The 11,594-nt window shown below is 40.9% G+C and overlaps 1 pseudogene; it reads left to right on the forward strand.

The window, feature by feature from the left end:
* The first annotated feature begins 6,506 nt into the window (after nt 1-6,506).
* Nucleotides 6,507-7,318, forward strand: LOC124225503 (olfactory receptor 51Q1-like; annotated as a pseudogene).
* The last annotated feature ends 4,276 nt before the right edge of the window (nt 7,319-11,594 follow it).

Consider the following 11,594-nt stretch of genomic DNA (forward strand, 5'->3'; position numbering starts at 1 on the left):
ATGGTAGGCACCATTGTATATTTTTGCATAAAAAACTAAATGAGTGAGTGAGTGAATCAAGTGCTTACCTCTTGTCCTGATTAGTGCTTGGAGTTCGATGATGAGTCCTGTTTTCACTGACTTCAGAATAAGAAGGACAGGGAGAGGAATATGAGGGGAATGAAAAGTCTATGCAGAGAGCATGACAGGGCTAGGATTATTCCTCCTGGAAAAAAGTTCTTGTGAATTTCTCTGAAAATGAAAGACAAGTATCTGTATTAAGGGAGTGAGAGATGTTTCTCCATTTCTACTGAAAAACAGGAGTCCACTCATCAGCACACACTCACATCTAACGGCAACGTAGTTACAATATTCACAGCAGCGGAGGGACAGGTGAGACCTGAAGAGGAAATTCCTGAAAAGGGATGTTCCCTATGCAATGAGCAATTAGATGGTGACCTTACCCATGTATTCCAAATATTCTTATGTTCAATTTGATATCTTCTGTTTTTTAAAACAAATGAGCAATGGAGGCCACTGTTTCTTATGAATAGGAGAATATGCAAATAGAGCCATCCCTAAGCATATGGATTTGGACCAGATTCCTCATTCTTGACCCAGGGAGAACATTCCCACGATGTTTAAACACATCTGTAAGCATGCCTCTTGTGACTGGAGTGACAGAGGATTTTGCAAGAGGGGAGGGCATAACCTGGACACTGGGGAAGTCAGAGGGGCTGTCTGTATTAATATGAGCACATTGAGGGCAGGACCTTCTCTGCCATGTTCACTGGTCTGGCACATAAAATGCTCTGAATATATGTATCGAATGAATGAATAGCTGTTTGGTTGATAAGAGGAAAAGGGAAAGCTGAGTGTACCAGACAGCTTGACAAGGAGGAGTCTATGAAGACCAGATGGTTTATGACACCCTGATGCCAGTGGGAGGCTGATTTCCTGAGCAAGAAGGGTCTGGTCAGTGAGAGCTAGGCAGTGCCTCCTCATGGCCTTAGTAACAGAATACTGTAGATGCTCTCTCCTCTTCCCCACAGAAAGTAGGCCCTGATCATTTCTCTGGCTCTGATTCTGTGCACAGACTTGGAGAGTATCAGAAGTGGAGGAGATTCTGTGGGATCCTGGATTCCAAGACATAATTTTGCAAAGGAAAAAACTAAGTACGGCTCGGTGTGGGGAGTACACTTGCCTAAGGTCATTCAAGCATTTTGAGGAGGAGCCAGAATTATACTCAGACCACCTCCTTCCAAGATCACTACTTTCCTAGACACCTGTACATGCCCATCTTCCTGCATTTTCTCTCTTTCCTTTCATATTATCCCCTAATATCCACCCCTGAAAACTGGCACAAGACAGCAGTGGAAGACTCACCAGCAGTTGCTCACCTAGGAAGTGAAGCCGAGGTGATCTGTACTGAACAAGGAAGAGGGTAGGTGAGATGACACCAGAGTCAGGGAGAGGCATCAGGCTGTGGATGTCAAGGAAGGATTTATCCTCCTTCTCCCTCTGTGCGTGTGAAACACCTTGGCTCCAGCTGGGAGAAGGTGAGGACAAACAAAAAGTCCCCAGGGCTGGGAGCTCTGTGGAGAGGAGCCGTCATTATTCTCCTCTTCTTGCCCTTCATTCCTTTCTCCTTCCACGGCCTCACCTGAGGCTGAAGAGCCCTAACTTTATAGAGTTCGATCTCAAGTCTTTGGCTGCTGACAGATGTCTGCTGCAGGAAAGGTGGTACTGCCTCCTCCGTTTTATCTGCTTTATGAAGAAACCCATCCCTGTCACCTGTCACTTCATTCACTCTGTCCCTCTGCTCATTAGAATGCATCCATAGTTTTCCAAGGAGCTTGATATGGTGTATGAAGATTATCCAAACAGCTTCCTCATCAGCTCTCAATTGCTCATCTTCCCTGAAGCGCCACAGCTATAACTGCCCCGAGCACCTCTCACTCTTGCACTCATTGTCATGCATGTTTCTGTATTTAATTGTACAAGATCATTCTTCTGCCCTTTGCCTCTGCCAGTCACTTATCTTTGAGCCTGGAGTTCAGTCAGGTTAAAACCCTCTGCATATACTGCCATCCCACACACATGCCCTGGCCAGCACCTCAGGCTTTTCCACTCAACTCTGAATGTGTGGGACAATCCTGAAACAAGCCCTAACACAAGCAGTCTCCTCCAACATTTCCTCCTTTCTCGCCTTCTTCATTCTTCTGGTGGCAAATACCAGCATCTTTTAGAAAGATCATTTGTATTTCTTCCTCAGTTTATGTTATAGAACCTGAATTGATGTGGTCAAGTCACATGCATACTTCTCTCCCTTTTCAACACACACACACACACACACACACACACACACTTGGAGACTGGCATGAGCAAGGTGTTATATGATTATAGCTTTCAAACTGAGTGTGGTTGATCAGAATTGGGTGAGGGTGAAACCCAAAATGGGGCATATAGATCCAAAATGAGGACAGATGCCCATGAAACTTATAACATGCCACTGTGTTCAAAACACACTTAAACAGAAGTGGTACCTCCTTAGACAAGGTAAATAACTGTTAATTATGGCCAGAGTGTAGGCAGGCAGAGTCAAGGTGACAGGACAGAATTTAGACAGAATGACATCTTACCAAACTGTATTTGATGCAGAGAGTTCTTGCTCAGTGCAAAGGGAGGGAGCTGACCATTCCCATTTAGATTTGTAAGAGAGGAAATTGTACCAGGAAAATCTGAGAAAATTATGCCTTTATTAAGAACATAATTTTGTCCTTGTCTTAGGATGTATATCCTAAGGATTCTTAGGATATATAGTCATTTTAAGGATAGTATAGCAGCAACAGTGCTGTTACTGTTACCATCAACAACAACTATTGATAGTAGTTAAGGTCATCTATCACATATAAGATGATGAAGCAATCATCATAAGTGCAACCAGAGAGATGAACAAAGCAGTTACGTGAGTTTGGTTGGGTGGTCACCCGCCCGCTTGGGAGGCCCAAGGAAGGTACGCAAACTGACCTATGAAGACTAAGTAAGAATTAACAAAGAAAGGGGTCTTTATAAAAACAGATTTCTGGGAAGAAGGAGTAGCATGAGCTAGGGCAAAGAGGTGAGGAAATTTTTCTGAGAACTATACAATTTTTCAATACTCAAATATAAAATTTAAGAGAGGTAATGTCTTGGAATGAGACAGTGAGGTAGGCAGGCTCAAGACTCCGGAAGGGTCTATATGATGTGTCACAGACTGTATACATTTTGACGACTGGGTTTCAGAAAGCAGAGAATGACCTTATCATATGTTTTGTAGAGTATATTGTTAGCAATATGTAGAAAGGATTCAAAGTCTGCACTGGACACAGACATTATTTGGTGTAAGGAGTTCGGTGAGGATATTTAACTGATAGCTTTTCACATAGCTAAGCAAGACTGTTTAATGGATAACCTGCCACTTATCTAGAGACTTGTAATATTTGCCTTATTATATGTTTTACTATCATCTATATGTCAGATTTCTACTCTGCTTTTCTGAATTATGTAATAATCGAAGGACTGGTGCTTAAGAAATAGTTATTTAAAAACAATACAAAACATTCTTAGATCTTTTTGTTTTTTTATTCCTCTAAATGATCTTTAGATTTATTTTATTACATCACGAAACAGTCCTCTTTGAATGAAGACTGAAATTTGATCAAATAACTTTATCAATTTTTATTCACTGTGTGGCTAAGTGCCCACTCTGAAAAACCCTGAGAAGGACCTCGCAGATGCACAGGTAAAGATGACATAGTCTTGCCTTTATGAAGCTCCCATCTAGTAACGAAAATAGATTGCTAAACAGAATTCTCCCAACAGTGTGCCTATGCCAGGCTGGGGAAGCAGAATAGGTTTCTGAAGGCTGGTGGCAGGGGTGACAAAGGAACAGTCCTTTGCCCCAGTTCTGCCCCCTTAGGAAACATTGGAATCTTTTGAGTGTGAAGTGAAGTGAATGTTAGTATGTGATGGTCCAGGAGGGCAAGTATCTATATGTTGATGTGAGTCATTCAACTCTGAATGTATTAGAATCCTTTACTAAAATATCTAAATCCATCGCTAAAAGTATCAACGCAAGACTGTGCCTATTTGTATATGTGCTAGTGGTTTTAGTGTGTAATACTATTTTCAATCTGCTTGTCTCTGTGTGTGTGTGTGTGTGTGTGAAAGAGAGAGTGTGAGAGGCAGAGATATACCTCTTTGCCTCTGGCTCAGTGTGTTTGTGAGAACATGACTGTCTTAGCTCATCTCCTTGTCCACAAGGAGCTCAGCTGAGCCTATTCTGTATCAGAGCATGAGAAAGGCTGTGGGAGAGAAAGTCAGGTGTATATTTGAGCTTGGTATTCTTTTCAGAGTCCCAGTATAAACCATATTTAAGGGACCCTCTACCCAGAATTAATACCTAGTTCACTGAGCCAATCTTGGGGGGGTACGAGATTGCTCCAGACCTGAAACAAGTGGTTAATATGCACCTGTAGTTTTCCAATGTAACCACCAGGGGGAGCCCTCGGCCCTAAAGATGGCCTTAAATTTAAACCCTTTACCCCCGTTTCCAACACGTGGAGAAAGTGGATCTTCCCTTCCAGCACCATCTTCCCAGATCCTGTGTACCTCCTACGCAGCTCCGAAAACTGCCAGCCAGCATATTCCTCCTCTAAAGATGATCCTGTCTCAATCTCTTGCATATGCAAAACAGGCATACTCACATCTACACAACCCCCCGTAAAATCCTGAAATTGATGGAGAAAGATGATATTTTTTCTCTACTTTCTCAAATCTTAAAGATGATAACCTCATAGGATATAGACCTCTCTGTGTGGCCTTCGGTGCTAGTCATATTGACCAATCTTTGGATCCCCAGTCTGACGAGACACAGACCTAAATGAAACCCTTACTCAGGGTCCTCAGTCTCTCCAGATGCACAGACTCATTTTGGGGTCTCTATCACAGAAAATGACTATAGAGTCAGCTCACTCTTCCCCTTATCCAAGGTCCAGGCCTGTTGAATGAGAGCTTCCCTGGATGAACTGCATTTTATGGTGAGGGATTAATGCGGATCTTTCAGGCTGGAAAGACCCATAGAGCTTGAGTTTGCCAAACTGATCCTCTAGCCTGGTCCAGAGCCCTTCAGAGAGCTTCATGTTGGAGTGTATTTTGTCCATTCCTCTGCCCCCCTGGATGTGAGTACAAAGCTTGGAATGTTTCCTCAGAAGAAAGTTCCACATCTTCCCACAGCAATCCTTTCAGAAAGCTCTTTTTCCCTTATATCCTCTCTTTCCAGTCATTCTGAGAGGATCCAATTTTCATTCTCATTGCCAAAATTTTTCAGATGGTTCTTCTGCAAAACCAAGGGTCCACCATACCACCACCATAACCAACTTGGGCTAAGGCCTGCCTGTCATGTTTTATTTGTCTGTCTCTTCTCATGGCCCATCAAGCTCAGAAAACTCAAACACCTATCTCACCAACACAGGTCTGACATTATACAGAAATTTTCCTAAGTCACTCCATAGTCTCTTCCACAAATATTGTTAAAGAGAAGGCAAGTTCCCTAGGTTTTGTCTCTTTTTTATTCAGTCAGTAGCCATGAGTCTGTTGTGAGCATATTTCAGGTCCGTACATTCCCTGTACTGTGTGTTATAGAAACATAAAGAAGTGGATTTTGCCTACAATGAGTAGATCTTGCAACACGTTGGAGAAATGATGCTAAGAGTTTAGAAAGCCCTTAGAAAGCATTAAGGAGAACAATTGAAACAGACATCTTTGTTAGGATGCTTGAAGAATGGAAAATATTTAGGAAATTCTTATGACAATTCCAATTAGAGAGGAACAAAGTCATAGAATATAGGCAAAGAGAGGAGACCAATGAGGCACATGTTAAAACAGAGCAATCTACACAACTTGCAGACTATCAAGTGTGAATAAAGTCTGATATACTGACATATTGACACCTCCTCACATAGCAGTCTGGACCCATTCACTGAAGCCAAGTAAACATATCTTCAAATTATCTTATATCTGAGGTCTTGTTGTCGAGTTCTAGTTTACCTAACTACCTTGACTTTCCCAGTTCCTTTATAATAATCTGTATATTGAGCCTAGAGATAACTATTCCCTCCTAAGATCTTTTACTAACTTTCTAAGTATGCTTCATCAGGATTCTCATCTCATTTTGTTTTTTCCTCTCCATCAAAAGCATATTCTCACCTGAGCCATGATCAAGGAGGTAACGTTAGTTTAACAAGATCTCAGCATCAGTGTGAAATTCCCTGCAGAGAAATAATTTCTCATAAAATCTTGGTGAGAGGTAGCTGCTCTACCCTCTTCACTCAAACAAAATGAGCATCATGGTCAGGCCAAGGATAAACAAGGCAGTCACCTAGAGAGCAAAATTTAAGGAGGTACTCATTCTCATTGTTGTGCAGGTGCATGGTCAACAATTTCAAGACCCTGAGACTGAGTGCCTCCTTAAATTTGCTCCTCAGATGGCACCTTGCCTCATGTTAGTCCCATTGAGTTCCTCCTTCCATGAGCCCATGTACTTGCTCCTCCCTATGTTGGCCTTGACAGACCTGGGGCTTACCCTCACCACTCTGCCTACGGTCATGGGGATCTTCTGGTTCAGTGCCTCAGAGATCAGCTTTGAGGCGTTTTTTGCTCAGTTCTTCTTCCTCCATGGATTCTCCTTCATGGAGTCTTCAGTGTTGTTGGCCATGTCTTTTGACCACTATGTGGCCGTCTCTCACCCCCTCCATTATGACTCCATTCTCATCAACTAGGTGAGCAGCAGAATAGGTATAGCCATCATTTGCCGCTGTGCTGTGGCTGTTCTTTCCCCACTCTTCATGCTGAAATCACTTCCCTTTTGTGGCTCCAATCATCTCTCCCATTCCTACTGCCTCCCTCAAGACATGATTCGCCTGGTGTATGCCGACACCACTATCAATAATTGGTATGGATTTGTTCTAGCTCTGCTCATTATTACACTGGACCCCCCGCTCATCGTGTTCTCCTATGCACTCATCCTGAAAAGTGTCCTGAGAATTGGCTCCCAGGTTGGAAGGCTCCAGGCACTCAATAACTGTCTGTCCCACATTTTGGCTGTTTTGGTCCTCTACGTGCCCATGGTGGGATAGTCCATGACTCACCGCTTTGTCAAGCATGCCCCTCCAATTGTACATGTCATTATGGCCAACATCTGGCTACTATCACCTCCTGTGATGAACCCCATTATCTACAGTGTTAAAACAAGATTCATCAAGGAATTTTTCACCTCTTCTCTCATAGACCATTGTAGTAGAGTGTGGAGAAGTGGGGTTTTGGTACTATCCCTTAAAAAGAGAATTTGGGAAACTTGGAAAGGTATGGTTTGAGTGTCCAGTGATATATAAAGCAAAAAGCAGGAATAAGAGTTAAATATATTATCATGCTTCCTGAATCTGTAGTTTAAACTAAGCTGAATCACTGACACATCATGGAGCTTCTTCATTTACACGACATTTTTGCACACAAATTTCCTGTAAATGATAATTCCCAACTTTTTCTTTTTGGCTTGCATCTACTCATGAAATTTCTATTCTTAATTCTACTTGGTTATTGGTATTCTTATCTGTCACTTGTTGTTAGTTCATGGCATTCCTAATTGCACCCAGAGCATCCTCTGTCAGGCATAGTTTTCACTTGCTTCTAGCTTTATCCTCCCCTGTCCTCTCTGGGTAAAAAGATGCATTATAATAAAATCTCATCTCCCTGTGTCTCATTGTTTGGGGAGTGACAGTACAATTAATACTCATGCTAGACTTTTTTAGGTTTTGGTGAAGTAGGATGAGTCAGATCCCACAGGTTAAAAGTTCAGTCCCACAAGACTGTCTTCCACTTCAGATGCCGGTTGCAAGCCCAGCTTGCTGCCTTTGCTTCTGACCCACCAGCTACAGATTGGAGATTCCAAGAACCCTTTCTATATCAGGATGCCAATCCCAAGTCCAGGTTGTTACCCGTATTTCTGACGAACTGAATACAAATCAGAGGTTCCCACGACCCCCTCCTTGAGTCAATTAATTTGCCAGAGAAGCTCACAGAACTCAGAGAAACATTTTATTACTAGATCACTAGCTTATTATAAAAGGATGCAATTCAGGAACAGCTAGATGGAAGTGATGCACAGGGCAAGGTATGGGGAAAGGGCGCAGAGCTTCCATGCTCTCCCCAGGCAAACTTGCCACTCTCTCAGCACTTCCACATGTTCACCAACACGGAAGCTCTCCGAACCCCTTCTTTCTGGGTTGTTTATGGAGCTTTCATTATATAGCAATGATTGATTAAATCTTTGGCTATTGGCAACTGATTCAACCTCAGCCCCCTTTCCTCCCCAGAGGTCAAGGAGATAAGCCTGACAGTTCCAGGCCTTTAAACACAGGTTGGTTCTTCTGGCAACCAGCCCTCATTCTTAGATGGGCATTCAAAATCACCTCATTAGTATAACAAAGACACCTTTATGCTCTTATCACTCGAGAAATTCCAAGTATTTGTAGCTCTGTGCCAAAAAAGATAACAAAGATTGAATACATATCTTACTGTAAATCCCAGTATCACAGCGACCTAAAGGGTATAGCCACTGTGGCCTCAATCATAAATGAATTATAGAGAAGGATGCAAATTAAGACATTTAATATATACCTGAACCTGTATCTTTTGAACAAGCCGACTCATTCATGAACTTTAAGGCTTTTATCTAAAATAAATCAAATTTGGATTCCCTAATTGTTTATTATCTGTTGTGTTATTTCAACTCTTAACATTAATGTCAGGCTTTGGAAATAATGAGATATAGTTTTTTTCTCTATCTCTTTAGCTATTGTCATCACTATCTCTTGGGGGCACCTCCGCTTCTGGTTACTCTGTTAATTCTCTGTGATGAAATTGTGTATCTCTAGGCTACAACTCAGATTTTCACAGTTTGGTCAATTTCTCTGCTGAATTTTTATGGACCACAGAAAGTGAGAATCATATTTTCTTTTGAATGTTTTTGTTTGATTAAAGAAAATAAAGGTTAGTATGAAAGACCCTGGATCCTGGCAAAGGTCTGTGAGGACTAGTGTATAAACGTCAGAATGTGGTGTGGACTTTATAGTCATGTCCCAGTGCCCTTGTATGTGCTAGAAATGTAGGGCACTATGTCTAGAACAAAGTTCTTCCTTCAATATCCATCACTAAGGCCAGCAGAAGGGAGGGTTCAATCACTGTTCTGATCACTCAGACTATGTGCTCTCAGGAAAAGGCAGTCCCTCTGGGTAGCCCTAAGAATTTTGCAGAGTCTCTTCTCTGAAATACGGTCCTATGACTTTTTTCCCTTTCAGTTCGTTGAACTGGAACACCAGGACCAATAGTAATACGGCAAAGCTTTTTCTACCTCTGCCTTTGTCAGGTCACCCTTTAACTATTACCAGCTGTGAGAGCCCTCCTTTGTCACACTAGCTTATGCAAGTCTTTCTTTGTTATTCTCTGTTGCATCAAACTTTTTGTTTCTTCCATATTAGTTATATAAAGTTGTAATTATTTTTGTTGTTTTTTTAAATTATTTGTCTCCCCTATTAAACTATAGCAGCATAGAGGCAGAGAATATAAGTACCGATATATCCTTAGAACCTAGTAATTAGGAAAATATAGCAACTTCTCATTAAATAAATAAAGTGATTATCCTTAACTAAGTAAATTAAAAAAGTTGATTAGATATTCCTTTCATTAGATTTCAATGCTCAGTTGACAGGACAGTAACATATCAAGAAATGTGCCCTTCTAGGGATTTGAATTTAACTTTATCTATAAATCACTCTGATCTGAGAATCTGGCCACTTTAGTTTATTCTAAGTGGATAATACACGTAAAATTTCTGTGTCACTTTACTGTAGTGGCTCCAGTTGGCCAGTCAGTATAAGAGAGAGATCTTCTTCATGTGTTTAATGTCACATAGCATTGGTAATCCAAACTCTGAACTTAGGATTCACTATAAAAGACTGAGACTGTCAGTGATAAGAATAATAAATGATAACTACATTAGCGATTACTGTTATCATTATTACTTTTTAACTTACTATTTGGTGGCCTCTAGCATTTGATTTTCTCATTTCCTTTCCTTCTCCAGGAGCAGCCTGTAGATGCTACAGAAGACACAAGATGGCTGGAGTGGTTCAAGGAAAAACTGACTCCTGGGGTCATCCAGAGGGAACTTTGAGGAAAGAACTTGGTGACACCATACAAGGAGGGTTAGGGACAGGAAACTAAGGTCTCTTTCCACAATTCTTTTTCCTGAATGGAGACGCCAAGACAATGTCTTCTCTTTTTCTCTCTATTGTTGACAGTAAAGCCAACGAAGTCATCACTGAAAAACCATTGTCTTATTTGGAGTCTTAGTCTACATTCACTCTCACCCAAGAATGCACACAACTAGCGCTGCTCTTAGTGTAGCACGATGGAAATAGCAGCGCCACCCACAGCCTCTGCAACCGACTAATAAGAATATATATTTGAATATTTTCGTATGTGTGTATGTAAATGTGTAGAAAAAGGTGCAGAGGAATACATGGTGGATTATAACGAGGGATTGTCTCTAAGGAAGACAGGAAGGTAGGGGTGAGGGGTCTTTTCACTTTACATTTAATATATATGAAGTATATGTAATATGTTATATTTATATTATAGGAAAATTTAAGATATTTCATGGAAATTTTGTAAAACAATTATTTACTCGTTATGTAGTCTTGAAAATTTTCTCAAATTCAGATTTTATTTTTTATCAGTAAAAATAAGATGTAAAACATTCTGTTTTATAGAGCTTTACTGAGGTATGATAAATTTAAATTTCCTAATAGTTCTGCACTTGGCATATAGTGGCTGCTAAAATACTATTGCTAATAGATTTTGACTAACTATTAGTAATAATTTCAATTAATATTTGTTAGACCATCATTTTGTGCCTATGATCCCACACACATACACACACATATCATCTTCTATCATGTTCGCCTCATGCAGTACTAGATAACAAACAGGTGCTCAGGTTATATTTGTGAATGTTTGAATGAATACCTACTTTTAAAGACTTCATCCTCCTTATATGTCTAATCTGAGATTCTGGTCATATGGCCATATATATTTTGATAACTCAAACACTTTAACATAGATTCTGCTTCAAGGGCACTCAATAAATGTTGATGAATGATTGTTCAATCTCAGAAGGAGTCCAAAAAGCATCTGGTCTACATGGCTGACCCATAGTTTAGCCTTCTTGTAGTCTGTACCTGATTTGTGAGGGCCATGAGGAAAGGAAAAGATTCTAAGTAAAGGCTTCCAGCATCCTCAGGAATTCCTCTGAATCCTCATGACAATGTTCAAATTCAATGTTCTACTTCCAGGAACACTGTGGCTTGCAGAAGAATGCCACCACCAGCTCTACACATTTGCTTCTTCTAGTTTCTAAACTCAACACCTAAAGTCACTCAGCCTCTGGGAATCTCAAAATCTTTTGACGAATAGAACTAATACCTCCATCATGTCTAGCTATCTCAGAGTCCTTG

The sequence above is a fragment of the Equus quagga genome, chromosome 14 (assembly GCF_021613505.1).
Source record: "Equus quagga isolate Etosha38 chromosome 14, UCLA_HA_Equagga_1.0, whole genome shotgun sequence".
Taxonomy (NCBI): domain Eukaryota; kingdom Metazoa; phylum Chordata; class Mammalia; order Perissodactyla; family Equidae; genus Equus; species Equus quagga.